At 41.0% G+C, this 15289-nt stretch overlaps 1 long non-coding RNA gene across 1 annotated transcript in view; it reads right to left on the reverse strand.

Moving 5' to 3' along the window:
• Positions 1-15289, reverse strand: part of LOC106016319 (uncharacterized) — a 240814-nt gene that overhangs the window by 6172 nt on the left and 219353 nt on the right. The window contains exons 3-5 of the long non-coding RNA XR_005268274.2: positions 7211-7337; positions 2653-2739; positions 49-281 (exon numbers count right to left, since the gene is read on the reverse strand). This is a non-coding gene — a long non-coding RNA (uncharacterized lncRNA). The remainder of the gene's footprint in view (positions 1-48; positions 282-2652; positions 2740-7210; positions 7338-15289) is intronic.

The raw sequence follows: 15289 nt of genomic DNA on the forward strand, positions 1-15289 counted from the left end.
TTAGTGTGTATATGAAACGAGTAGGCACGTAATTTTTACAGTCCATACCTGTGCGCAAAATTGAGTTGGAGCTCCTCTGACAATAGATGCCAGTAACCGTTGTTTTCATTTTCTGATCTGGTCAGACAGTGGCAGTTGACGTCAGTCTTCATGAATTTTCAAATCCAGTTCTGATCATCAGTATTATTATAATACATTATCAGGAGCAGATTTGCTGAAGTTCATGAAATGATAACAGCATAAATTGCATCATGGTTCCAGATACTGATCTCACCTTGAAACTAAATGTAAAAAGGCAGTATAAGAAGAAAAAAAGAAGTACACTTCCATTGCTACTAGCATTGGCATTAAAGCAAGCAACTTATTCCTGCTAATTGTAAATAAAATTGTGCTTATTACAGATTATTATTGTTTTTTATAAATAAGCCCTAAAAATGAGTGTCATGTGTACATGTATGGTTGGGGAAAACTTTTTCTAAAACAAATACCTTTGTTTCATGTTGTTATTATTATTATTATTATTATTATTATTATTATTATTATTATTATTATTATTATTTTCAATACAAAAGCTGTTTGTGATCTTCCATGGGCTAGAATCACTGCTGGTCTGTAATTCTGGTGAGCCCTTACCAGGGGGCTGTGAGATACATGCTTGTGTTTGGCTCTCCCTGAAGGACCAAAGTCTCCACCCACACTGGAGAATGATCTCAGCTCAAGGACATTTTTGTGCAGGTTACTCTGAACTGGGCCAGTAAATACCATTTTAAATAAAAGTGTGGCATGAACTGGACTCTTAGAGTAGTAGAGTTATGTGAGCTCCTGTACACAAGCCTACACACCTTACCTCCCATAAAAATCACATTTTCTTAACTACATGGAAGAGCTTCACAAGAGATTGAGGGAGCCCAAACAAGCACACCACTCTTTTAGCAGGTGGTTGCTGTACAAACTAAAAATGTAGGACAAATATGATGCAGATATGAGTCACCATGTCTTGTACAGCAGCAGGCCCCTTGTTAAAAGAAGCTGAGTGAGCTAGCACTAACAGGTCTTCCTCCAGCAAGCAAGGTGGACGTAATTCCTCTTTCCCCAAATCTTTCTGCCCCTCTCTGTTTTCATTAGCTAAACCAATTTACTGACTCTGACCTACATTTGCACTAGTTCCAGGATGCAACAGACTGTGTTTCTGGGGAATTTGCTATTTGCTAAAAATTTTAATCCAACCCATTTGAAAATGTTGTATGCTAACTGAGCAAATAAGGCAATCAGAAAACTATACAAAACCCATGCAATTGTCCCGGACTTGTTTGCAACACACTGCTATTAATGAGCATCTGGGATGAGCATGGTATCTTGCACTATGGATCTCATGATCTGTACAATAATGGCTGATTTTAATTGACTTTTGCTGCATATAGCTAATCCCAATTGGAGAAGTTCCAGGATACTGCTAGTGAAGAACTGTGGGTGGGTGCATGTTTTGAAGTGATGGTAAACATTGTGACATATACTGTGTGTACCACATATTCTCATATGCACATTTTGACTTTTGTTGCCTTAGCTTTCACACAGCATTTCTAACATAGACATTCCTATTTGCCAGTTTAAGTGGAAATCTGTTAATATGTGAATATTGCTCGCCAGCATGTACAACCATCACTGGACTTTCAGAACTTATCTTCTCCATGAAACAGCCATCTTGCATGCTCAAGGGTGCTCCACAGGACTATGGTATCTGTGCAAGCAAGACCGGCAGAACTGGGCAAACGAGGAGTGATGAGAGCTGCTATGAAAAACTGTAACTCCGAGACTTGCAACTCAGCTCATTATCATACACCAGTTTCCAATGTAAGAAAATATCACCAGGAAGGCCATGCTCTTTTACTGCCACAAATTCTTTTTTCCTTTCAAGAGATGCTGGTAACTAATGACAAGTTTGGTAAAGACACTTAAAGTGCTATGGATATTAAAATACCTTCAAAGGTCTGGGAGAAGGAGCCAGAGTACCTGAATGAAGTACTTTAATGACTGGCCAGCCCCTCTGCTTGAACTGCAACTCATCCTGAATCCACAATGACTTTTTGGGAACCTGGACTAGGCCAAGACTTACATATATTTTCAAATCTGATGCATTAAGAAGTCCCCTGCTATGCATCTCATTCTACTTAGCTGCAATATTGTGTGGCCAATATTATACAAACAATTTGATTTTAGGCTCTTTCTAGAAAAACATTTGCATCCCACACAGCATAAATGCAAGGGATTTATAGAAAATTAAGCTGTGTGCATCCTCTCCCTAGCAATAAGGTGCCCAGAGCACAGGGAGGGTCCTCTGCTGCTGCCCACACCACTGCCCATGCCTCCTGCAGACATAGCCAGAGAGCCCCTGATCCCATTGCAGCAGCTCCTCCACTCAACCAGAAAAAAATAAAATAAAAAATAATATATATATAACAACATTTTTCCTCGCTAACTGCAGCATTACCACTTCTCACAGAGACCACCCAGTTGCAGACAACTGTTAGAAAAGATTCATGCAAGAGAAATTAGTATGTGAGTGCAGAATGAGGAAAGCAGTGCCAGTGCAAAAGTAGCTACTGAACACAATGAAATAAATGCTGGTGAATGAGTGTTTCTGTAAGGTTATACTTCCATCACATCCAATTCGAATGTTATCCAGCAAACTGCCTTGCCAGGAGCCTTCTTTGTATTGCAGGAAGCCATCTGTGATGGTAACTAAAATGGGAACAGAACAAGATTCGCTATGAAATACTCGTCAGAGTACTCCCCTCAAGTGTGTGCTCTGTTGTTCCTATGTTGCCAGAAGCAATCTGTCTCCAAAGGTGAGGAAGGCATTATCACTATGAGCCCCAGAACTATCCCAAATGGATATCGTGCCTTTCACCTATGGCCTGTCACTGGGAGTCCATAAAATCTCCACTCTTTTAACCATAATTTGTCCTTGGCTAGGACCATTAATTGCTATGGAGATGGTGGGTGGGACAATGCATCATTTTGAACAAGTTATCTAAAACCTCAGTTTCAGTCTTTTTAACATATCTTCTGGCAGAAAGTACTGATTGTTTTCATTGATCTCTGCTACTTCTGGTTTAATTTTTCTTTCTCTATCTCTGAGTCCCTATCTTATGTCTCTTTCCCTGCCAAACTATTCATTTGTTGCTGGATAATCATGGGTTTGTGTTTCAGATAGCTTCCTATTTTGTTCATGTTTCCGTTCTATTGTCCACATATTTTTCCTCTGCAAATTTTGCTGTATTGTGCAGTGGCAAGTGGCTATCAGCTAATGCCAATATTTCTCCTTGAGAATACTTTTTCCTTGCATCATCAAGGGTTTAAGTGGAAAGCCTTCAGCACAGTGCAAATTTCACTCCTGAGAATATCCATCTTTTGAGGTAGCTGATTTTAATTAAAGAATACTCTCTCTCCCCCCTCTCTCTGGATTATACTTTAATTTCAGACTCTATCACAACCGTAGATACTTCTTAGATAAAATGTATTTTTGTCTCTTTTCATCCATGATTATCTGTAGTTTTTAAACACTTGGGGTCAGCAGCTGGTCCCCAGTTGATGTAGTTCAGAAACAATTCTATTCAAAGGAATTAGTTCAGAATAAAATTGGTGTTAAGTTCAAAATAAGGCAAAATGTTCATAATATTTTGCCCTTACATACCTGAGTGAAACTCTCAGAAATATCAGTAATAACAGTTGTGATAATAAACAATAATCTCTGCAATCTATGGCACCTTCACCTAAGTATTTTAGACATAAATGCATTAAGCTGCTGTCATATGAAGAAATGTCATTATCCTAATTTTACACAAGGGAAAAAAATAGGTGGCGGGAAGTTAAGAAAGCAGTTGAAAGTCATATAACAAGAACTGAACCTACATCTCCTCATCTTCTGTTTCTAATCCCTTAAACACAGGGAGGCTCTGTTCCCAAGGGACATAAAACTGAGGTTTTGAGAGTTAAGGGTTACAAAGGAATCAACAACATTCAAACACAAGTACAGTTTGGGCTCCTGCCTCCATCATCTTGCCAAATTATGACTGAAATAATATTGGTATCATATCTGAAATTGTTTATGCATGATTAATTTGCATAGTTAAACCACTTCCAGACTTCTCACATAAGTGGTGGAAATACAGTCCTAGGCAGAGAAAGTATAGTTACAGGTTTTATGTTTTAATGCTGGAAAGGAATCGAGTGAAACCCTGCCGCTTTTGAAGCCAAAGGCAAAACTTACTCTGATAAAACAATGATTCTGGCCAGGATGCCTAAGGCTGTGAGGACCCTCTGCAACTAATGTGCATTTCCTCATATAAAACGGTAGTATATTGGTGTATATATGTTTGACAGAGGTACAGCTGCATATATACCCACACAGAACTTGTGGGATGAGATCAAGCTGGCAAGCTTTCTGTGTACTGAGTGCAAATGATTGCACCAGTCATTTTAAACTGTTCTTTTTTTTTCTTTCTTTGTCTGCTTTTATTTTACTTGTTTGTTTGTTTGTTTGTTTATTTTAATGCCCACTCCAGCCTATACACAAGATAGATGTGCGTTTTTGCTTGGTCATGTATTTTTGATCTAAAGAGAAACACAGAAAAAAATATGTATGAACAATAAGTGTAGAACTAAACTGTGCTTTGGCAAAGTGCTTTAAACTGCCTTTCTGCCAGTAATCCATTAATTTGTGCTTCTTTGTTTTCTCCAAGCTCAGAATAATTCCCATCTGCCTTGACTCACTATCTAGCACATAAAGGAAGAGGTCTCTTTTCTGAGCATGGATGAAATAGGAAACTTTTTGTATTAATGAAGAATGGGACTTGGAATTCTGGGGTTTCTACAACTGGGACCTAAAATAACTTGAGGTCCTGCTATTTTAATTAACTTCATTATGACGAGACTGGCTCTTTTTTTCGTGTATATTTTTCCAGCTTTTGTGTTCCTGGCCTGCCTGTAATACATATGTATTCCCCTTCTTCCCTCTCACTGAAGCTGAAGATGCAATCACATCTTTGAACCATCTGTTTTTTAATTTATTATTTTCCCCCATTGCATTGATGGGTTTTCTCATTTTTCTGTCAGGCTAACAGTTTGGCTCCTGTTTATCTAAGATATGTTAACATGCTGTTCCTCTTCTGGGCACTCAGTCAGCCTATTGTATTTTCTGAAATTAAACACCAGGGATTTTTGAACGTTATTTTCTTCGTCAGTCCAGGGAATGTCCTCTACCTTTACATCCTCTCTTCCTCCTTTTGTTGTTCCAGTGTACATTTTACGACTCTTGTTAAATTTAGGATAGTATCTTATTTTCCTGTCCTCTCCAGGTCATTCTCAAGATGAGAATGGTCAGAGACTGCCTGGAAAAGCTCTTACACCTGGTGAGTAAACTATGCATGTGAGGCCAGGGCCAGGCCAGGATTCCCCAGAGGAGGCAGAGGGTTATCTCAGAGCTCCCCACAGAGCTCACAGAGCCCCCTGAGGGCAGGACATGAGGTGGCAGGAGCCCATGACAAGCACAGTTTGGTGCTTGGCCTGTTGCTGTTGAACATTTCTTTTCTTCAGCTTGGGAAATACCTTCCAGGTGTTGCTCAAGCACCCACCAAATGATCAGACACAAGTGCCTTGCATTGCATTTGCTGCCCGCAGCCAGCTGCAGTCACAGCTGGGCTAGGCTGTACTGAGAAGGGCAGGGTAATGCTGAGCCATAGCAGGGAGCTGTATATCCCCGAGGTGGCAAGAAAGTTCCAGGTAATCACAGTATAGAGCATAATGTGGATTTATATTTGTTACCATACCTTTCTATAGTATATCCCAAGAGTGTTCTGAGGCATTCCATTCTTTAATAAGCAGAAAGTGCTCTGAGATTTTTCTAATGAAAATGATATAGGAGCACACAGTGTTATTATTAAAACCTCTTCCTTTTTCTCTAGGAACTGCTAAAATACATTTACAGTTTATATCCTTTTTGGTGAGCATTAAACTTTCTAATTTAAAATAATAAAACCCAGTTTGCTCCCTTTCTTTTTCTTCCATTTCAAAAACTATAAAAAAACTGTCAGTTTTTTAACTATTCTTATTTTGCTGAGTGATTTTTGGATTTCAATAAAAGTAACATTGTGGTTACAACACTTTGTGAGATAAGCAAAGAGATTTTTTTTTTTTTTTTTTTTTACAGCACAATTATGGAAATTTCAAAGAACCTTATAAATATCCTGCTATTTGCATATATGAGATAAGCATATTTCAGTAATGGTTATGACAGGCTAGCAAGGAAAATGTGTGGGACAGCTATACAGCAAATACATGCAAACAGACACAGAGAGGGTGTGTGTGCGTGCACTTCTCCAGAGAAGACCCTGCTTGCTTGGTGGGCACAGGATCCCTGGGAATGCCTGGGCCTGCCGATGGAGAGGGATTACCCCTATGCTATGACTCAGTTTCCCCACATGCAGATGCAAGATTAGCAGTATTTTTCTAATGCAACAAAGCATTTTGCTAGGTCCAGATGGTGTGCACTAGGCTCAGGCTGCTGCCCCATGTGCTCTGCCTGCCTGCAGTCCTCATGTCTTGTAGTTGTAGAAGTACAGAGCCCCTCCAATGCACATCAAAACTGCCAGGGCCTAGGTGCAGTCTACCCAGTTGCACAGCAGGCTGACTGACACTTCTGGCTGCAAAAAAATTTAACACTATCCTAAGTGCTCATGAAAGACCCATAGGGCAGCTAAGGCTGGTGTGGTCTTGAGTACAGGCCCAAGCATCCACTCAAAATGCTATGGGAACATAGCCATAACTGCCTCAAGTTTTCAAGGGCCTTTCTGAACTGATCTCTGCGTGCTTTTATTCTTTTGTTTCCCTTTGTATTTTAAAGTTGGGAATTGCTCTTCTGGTTATGCTTGAGAGCTGCTAGGAAGCTCAGAGAATTAGTGTGGCAATTTCCTCAGTCCTTTGTTGAAAAGGAAGAGTCCACAAAAATGCACTACCATTTTAGCTGCAAAAGAGCGTAAATAGCTATCAAACACAGAGATGATTTAACTAAAAAAACTGCAAACAAACAACCCCCTCTACACACACTTTTCTGTCCCCATTAGAACTGCAGGTTTCCATTCTGTGGATCTCCCAGCCATCTGCTTGGCCCTTGAAAGAGTCCTTGAGAAACCGAAAAATGAAAACCACTTACTTTCTGAAAACTAATCTTGGCTTCCTGGTGCCTTGCTTTCAGGGGAGTTCCACTTGAGGCTTGATTTCTGTAAGTGCAGATACTCAGTATGTCCTGAACAATTAGATGCCTTTGAGGATGTTGAAAGCTAGACATAAAAAACAAATCAATCAGGAGTTTTGTTTGACAACTGACACTATTTCTAATGGAAAAAAAAAAACAATGACCCACCAACCAACACCTCCCCATTCCCCAAACAACAACAACAAAAATTAAAACAAACAAACAAAACTGCCACAACTGAAAATCCAGGAAGTTCAACCCTTTGATTTTCATGTTTTAAAACCTACAGAGGTACAAATCTTTTTTTTTTTTCCCTGCTGAGGCAGATAACCTTTACCAGAAGCTGAAGTCCCCTGGCATTTGCAGCATGGCTAGGGGCCCTCAGAGAGGTGCTTGGGGCTTGCTGATGGATTTCCTCAGGGCACTGATGTCTACAAATGCTCCTTTCTTGTCACAAATGGCTAAGAGATGGGGTGACAACCCCTGAAGCCCCTCAGGAACCCATCAACACAGCCTCTGGGTAGAATATGAGTGTGGGCATGAGGCATCTGATGACAGTGACCAGCACTGCGAGCTGCTCAAACTGCTGGGAATTATGTTGTAATTTTTTTCCTAGGCTCTCACAGAAAGCTGTACTTTCTCTAATGGAGACAGTTAGGATTACAAGCAATCACTGCCTTCCAAGCAGTTGATATTCAGACAAAAAAAAAAAAGAAGAGCAAGGGAAGGTGAAGTTTTGTCTTGTCAGCTAATGATCCTTGACTCTCTTGCTTTGTGTTTTTGGTAGCAACCACAGAGAGGTCACACATGAAACTGTGGCAGTGTGAGGTGTCTTTATTAAATATATCAATGGAGTTTATTAAACGGAATATGTGGCACTGGGTAGTGTAAGCCACTGTTGGACGGGCTTGGGGTCATGCAGGCCTCCTGCCCTGATGTCACCGTCTGCTGGATTAATACCATGAGCTCACAGCATGGGCCTGATTAGAAGGTCGGGTCCTGGTTGGTTTTACCTCAGCCCTCTGCTAAGCCTTTGTTTGTAACGTGAGCAACATACTTTTCAGCTCATCACCAAGGCTCCATGCTCAGAGCCAAGACAGATCACTTAGGTCTTTTACCACCTCTGGCAGAAACAGGTTTTAAAATCCCCACCCTGCAAGAGGAGGGCGCAGAGGTGGACTCATTATCTCCGGTTGTCCAGCTGATCGTTTGGACTTTAGACAAGCCTTCCTTTTTGAAAACTTTTGCTTTTTTTTTTTTTTTATTTATATATATATATATTTCCCCTTTTATTCTCATTTTCAACCTGCAACAGGAGGGCAAAACAGAAAAGGTTGCTGAAAACTTTTTTAGCTTGCTTTTTCTCAGGGGATTCTAGTTCATGGAAGAAGAAACTAGGCTCTCTAACAGGAAAAAGTCATGAGTTAGAGACCCTCTACCACAATGAGGCAATTTTCCTATTTGAAGCCAATGGATTATTTGCACAGGCTGGGAAGAGCCAGAGATGGAAAAAGCAGAGAGACAGAGAGACATTCAGGCTGCACTGAGGGATGAGGGAGTATTTCATATAACCCAGAGAAAGGCAGATGGGAGGAAGGGATTTGTTGTGATGGTGATCACTGCATGATTAGAGGTGACAAGAACAATAGTGCATGTCTACACCACTTGTTAGCTGAATGCTGGCCTCCTAGGAAAGAGGAATATATCCAGCATGGAGATGGATGTGCCTATCTCGGGCAGTTTTCCTGATGCTCTGCTCCTTCCTGTCCTGGCCTTTATTCTGCAAAATGCAGGAAAGAGCATGCTGCATGCAGACCCTGCCATGACTGAGCAGGCAGAACAGAAACTGCCTAACACTGTTCAACTGTATTCCCAATTTTGGGAACATTTATGCCTGATACGATAGTTAGAAAAGCTATTCTTACACACCACGGTAAATCAATGTTTCTATGTTGATCCGGATCTGGTGACTGGATAACACTTTTTTATGTGATCCTGCAAATTTAATACAACTCTTCATATGGATTATTTTTTTCTCCTCTCCAAACCTTTGACTGGCATTGACAACACTTCCTCATATTGTCTGAACTTACTGGAACTAGTAAACAGCAGGAATTACTTTATCCTTGCTAGCACCAGATCTATTCCACTTACAACCCAAGTTGTGCTTCTTTCCCGTAAACACATGATACACTACTTGACTCCCTGCTTGCCATTGTTCATATTGGTTATTAACCATTTTCCACCTTTTATCTGTTCTATGAACATTTTAACCTAACTGCTCAGCTATTTGATGATTATCTTGTTGCAGCTGTTTGTCAAATTCTTTTATCCATTAATCTGTGAGACCCTTCAACTGCTGTTCATCTGATACAAAAACATTTAACTACCAATGCTGATAGAGTCATATCACCCGTCATGTCATGGTCTTAAAAGGAACGTAATCGTGGTGGGCTGTGGTCATTTGTGGAGCCATTTAGAGGGGAACACCACATCCTAATTTCTGCCATTCACCTGTACTGACTTCCTGTAAGCTTCCTTTAGAAACCAAGTTATCCCTGTCCTGAGATTTGTGGGTATTCTGCTGTATAGCTACAGCTTAACACCTAGCAGGGCACATAGCTTGTTCAGTAAAATGAAATCCTTCACCCTTGTTTGCTCATATTGCCGGGCTGTGCACCTGACAATGCCACTTGTACTGGGTGAGGTGAGAGCTGCTCCACTACATCCTGTTCTTCATACAGTGACTGTGAAAGCCTTGCCCTACGAGAACTTGAATCCCCTGTAAAACATGTTTCTGTTTTATGCAGATGTATTTTGACAGAGGCAGTTAAACCTGCATAAGCAACTGCACATCAGGAGGCTGCAATAGCTAATACTCCTGCTTGGCACCCTTAACCATTAAGGTATAGAGGCACTCATGTCACATGCCCTTTTCCAGGTCTAATGCCAGAGACATTAACGTGAGGGTCCATTTTGCCAGCCTAGAGCCAGGTATTTGCCACCTTGTGCTTTATCAGACACAACATATTTCAAGGAAGCGTGTCTGGTGTGTATGTTGTGCCATTGGCATTCTTCCAACAATATAATCTGATTTTTCTGATTACCAGAAATTTGCTTGTTCCTTTTGACAAGGAGCTGTGGCATTGATAAGATTTGAGATGAATGGACAATAGCCAATAACATGGTATCTCTCTTTCATGCCAAATTGACACTTCCTTCCTGGCTAACAGAAGCAAACCACTCAGTTTTCTGAGTCCAGATATCCCATCACTGCAGCTTGGGCTGGCTTCAGCTCAACCAAGCTGCCTGTTTTTCTGTACCCTGCTCCCACTGCCTAGTTTTCTCCAAAAGCTTAGCTGGAGGACGACTCACTTCAGTGAACATCAGAATAAAATTCTGCATACAATTAAATGTGCCTTACAGTGCTCTTAGCTAGACTGAGCAATGGGTTCGGGTAACTCCTGAATTAATTCCACATTCAGTTTACCAAGAATCTGGCCTTCAATACCTAGTATTGCTCCTAAATATTTTACCTCTTGTTGTACTAACTGAACTTTTTGTGTATTGACTTTCAATCCTTCCTGTTGGATTGCAGCCAAAACTTCCTGTTTGCTGACACAGTTGTTTCTCAGAATCCCCCAGATTTGGCCATGATCCATATATGATGAGACATGTTTCCTGGATGTGCAGGCTAATTTCTCCCACATTTGAATGATGCACAGATGAAAGATCACAGGACCTTGTGAATACTTGAAGAACTCATGTGGAACTATTTTGTTTCTCCTAAAATGTAAAAACAAGCATTTACCAACACTTCTTTTCCAGGGGGCTGAAGAAGAATGCATTTGCTAGATCTATGACTGAAAACCACTTATCTCCTTGTACTATTACAGCCATAATTTCTGGCATTTCAACAAGAAGAGGTGATGTTTGCGGAGTTACAGCATTTAATGCTCTGAAATCCACAGTCAGATGCATCTTTTTATCTCCCTTTAATACCAGCCACACAGGGGAATTACACACAGTGGGTCATTGCATTGGCACTCCTTGATCCACCAGGCTATTAATAGTGGACAACAATCCTTCCTGGGCTTCGCTTGGGTACGCACATCATTTCTCTGGTCTTGGATCAAACCCTGTTATTAAAGAAAAGGCATTAATCTTTCCATATTCCAATTTATCTCAAGCTTATACTTACAAAACAAGGTAACTCACCCTCATCCTGAGGTGTTCAGACTATTTCAGTATCCTTTATAGGAACACATCTTCATACAAGTAAGATAAGTATGAGTCCTTAGACTTCCACATTATCCTTCCACAGTCAGATCTAAACCTATTTTGTTTAAGGAATGTGCTGCCAAAAAAACACATTTTTTTTTCCCTGCTCATGATGCTGAATACAAGAAAAATCAACCTCATTCTCCAGCAAGCAGTTTGCACTGGGTGTGGGTGTAGGAGCAGAGCTTATACGCTCCCTCTGCCACAGAAAACCACTATACACTTCTGCCTTTATGGTGTACCTTGTAGGCACCCACGCTCTTGCAAAATAGTAATTTCAATAGTTGCTGAGGCACCAGAATCTAATAAGAGTTTGGTCTCTCAGTATCTTGTTTTTCATTGCTGTTGTACTGTTCTGCCAATTTATGCATTAAGACACTAATGGATTTTATACTCCACCTAGCTATATCTTCTCCCAGGCTCTCTAGTTCCTTCCAAAGACTGTTTCACATCTGCTTCAAATGCCATTTCCAAGAATCATACAGTCCAGAGAAAAACTCCTCTTACTTCCCACAGGCAGTGTCCCACATGCTGCAGAAGCACAAAGGTCCCTCTCATCCTCAAGAGCTTTGGGTTAGTTTGCCCTCAAGACCCTGATAAGTGAAAGGGATTATTAATGGTAGAAGTTACTTTGACTAGATTTATTTCTAGTTCCTTTTCTTTCCAGAGAATCCATCCAGCCCTCCCAGCACGTCCCCTTTCATCCCCAAACCCTCAATTTTGTTAGTGGAGTTCATAGGTCCCATAGCTGTACCTAACCTCTACCACTGCGATCTGAATCCCAGTTCATTATCAACAGGGCCCCAGTCTCCCCCAGCAATAATTCAGCATCTATCTCAGGAGCTGTTTTCTAGCAATACATGACTCCAGTCCTTCATCTTTTTTCATCCTTTTTTTTTTTTTTTTTTTTTCTTCCAAATGAAGCAGCTTAGACAACAATTCAGTTCAAAATCTCATCAGAATCACTGTAGCCTGTTCTTTCCCTGCTGCAGGCTCTTGAAGTTCAGCATCACACAACTGTCAGTGGGCACCCAGACTGCCTTAGCCATGGAGTCATTATCAGAATTGGTCTAACTGGGCTATGCTCCTAAGTCCACAAACCATTTCCACACAAATATCCCTATTAAAGGCCCCACTTTGATAGCAAAAGCTCAGCCTTGAGTAGCAACCAACTCCATTTCAGCAGTGACTCTTTCAGTGTTCTCTCTCTCATGCTGGTCCCCATCTCCCTGAATTAACAGTATTCTTTACCATGATGACATCCCCCGGTGATGGTGACCAGGCACTGTTATATTCTCAGATATAGTTCAGTTTCAAAGGAAAACACTCCCAATCTGTAAGACCAAGCCATTTTTTTTTTCCTAGGGTTAGTTCTACAAACATAGTGGGTATGTGACTTGACTGATTTTTATTTCTGCATAATCTGTGAAATTTTCCTACTTTTCCTACTTTCCACAGTTTCAAAACCCACTTGCTTCAGATCTACCAAGTTACTTTGGGCTAGCAAAAGACACATTGTGTAGCTAAATCTCTCACAGTAAGCAGTGCTGTAGCCAATGTCATTCTCTGTATCATCGTCTCCCTTTTCATAAATGACCTCCTAGTCTGGCTTATATTACCCTTCCTTGTTTATCCAAACTGCAAACCTTCAAATATGTGCTGCTGAACATACAAGGCATGCTCTTCCTCTCCTTCCATGGCATAGCGCAAGGACCATGTTTCCTTTCCTCATCTGTCAGGTAGGGTCTGCTGGCTGAAAGACCATGTGAGGCTGCCTGTGAAGGCTTGCCTGCCCCACAGTGTTCCTACTGCAGCTTGGGGTTCCCTGGTGGCACAGGTTCCTTGGCAGATCTGCATGTGGAAGTTGTGAGCTGCCATGCTAAACTGTGGCAGCAATGCTGCTTGTACAGTGAAGGACCCTATGATTTGTGGTGCTATAAAAGCTGAAAAACTCCATCATTGCCTTTTATATATAATTGAAAACACAGTAATTGACTGCAGTGTCAACTAAAGAAAGCAGGCAGCACCCTTGGAACTACACACACACGTGCGCATGCACATGTGCACACACAGCCTTCTACTGCCAGCCAGGCAGTGCTGCGTGACTTGTCTTAATAGAAGGCTTAAAATAAATCAGAATTATTTCCAGATTAGAAGGAAAAAAAAAAATCCTTGTGAAGATGTTTCAGTATAAGCGCAAAGAACACAAAACGAGCAGTCTCTTTGCCAGGCAGCACAGCATTTTCTCTCTCCTGGTCCTTTGCTCTCTGCCCTCCTGCTCCCACAACCTGGCTTAACCTTTTTTTCTGTATGATGCAGCTGAACATGTGACATTGCAAAGCTGCTGCATCCATGCCAGTGTACCTGTAAAAAAGTTATGTGTCTCCTAGACTTCCCCTATTCATTTTCTTGAGACAAGTCTCAGAAAAGCTCCCCAAACCAATGTTGTAACACTCTGCTGAAATAACACTCAGCAGCTTAAAACACCCATTTACAGCCATAGCATCTGAGAAGGCCAGATCATAAACTCTTTTCCTCCTGGTATCACCTCATCAAGCCCTCATCCTAGACAGCCTGTGACCCACAACCACATAATCTGTCAGAATTCACAACAGGGATCTGGTATACACAGGAGTGTTCATCTCTTTGCCAGCTTTAGGGCCCCAAATGCACCATCTGATGGGAGTGGTGCTTCCACCTCTGTTTGATGCACGCTGCTGGCTTTTCACAGTGATATGAAAAGCTTTTTCTCTTCTCCAATGAGAATTTCTCTTCTCCAATAAGAGGCCACTGCAGGCAATTCACTAATTTCAGTGTTGAAACACATTGGGATCTTGCTTGATTTCCTCAGTGCCTTCTCTGGGGGACAAAGCCTGGCAGACATGCTGGATGGTAGTATCTACCCCAAGTAAGTGAGTAAGGGGGCACTGAAGGAGATGGGAAGGAGGAAGGAAGAGGGACAAAGGCTGAAAGCACAGCCAAAAAAAATAAAACCATCCTACCAACCTGCCTCTCCCCACCTCACTTCAGCTATTTAAATAGGGAGAAATTTTCATTTTTGACTGCTCATGTGTGCCATTTTGTTTACCTTGGGTGCTTTCTGCTGAAATTATAGAAACAGGCCAGTTTACTTCACTCTCATTTTTAGACAGTTTCGCTTTCAGCTTCTTCTGCACAAACAACATGCTACAATTCGGGGGTTGCAAAGACTGCAGGGAAATATTGATTTCCTCACAATAACACTAAAACAGTTCGACCCAACATTTTCTGAAGGCTTTTACAAAACATACATTTTGAGGGACAAGTTTGCCTTGACAGAGTTCTTTTAAAGTGAACTGCCTTTCTTGCAGCTGCAGTAGAGCTGTTATTTACTACTTTTTATTACAGAAAAAGAATTGTTGATGCTGGAATTTTCTTTTATTCTGGTAAATAGCTTTAAAATTTTAGATTACCTGGTTATGTGAAAAGCTGCACTGTAATGCAAGGAAAATTGTAATTATTCAGCTAATTAAAAAGTCTTAATTATAATATAGAATAATTAATTTCTTTTGATACTTACAATTCAGACACTCCCTTGTATACCTCAGGGGTCCAGAAGTCTTAGCGAACATAACAATGGGATTTGCTTCTTAGAAAAGCAAGCTTTCTCTAAGGCTTTTCTTAGCTTGGTAATAGTCCTGTATATGAGAATAGGGACTGATGGCCAATATTATAGCTGGAGATTCCTGAGGCATCAGCTCTCAAACGCAGAAGGTC

Source organism: Anas platyrhynchos, chromosome 10 (genome assembly GCF_047663525.1).
Source record: "Anas platyrhynchos isolate ZD024472 breed Pekin duck chromosome 10, IASCAAS_PekinDuck_T2T, whole genome shotgun sequence".
NCBI lineage: Eukaryota > Metazoa > Chordata > Aves > Anseriformes > Anatidae > Anas > Anas platyrhynchos.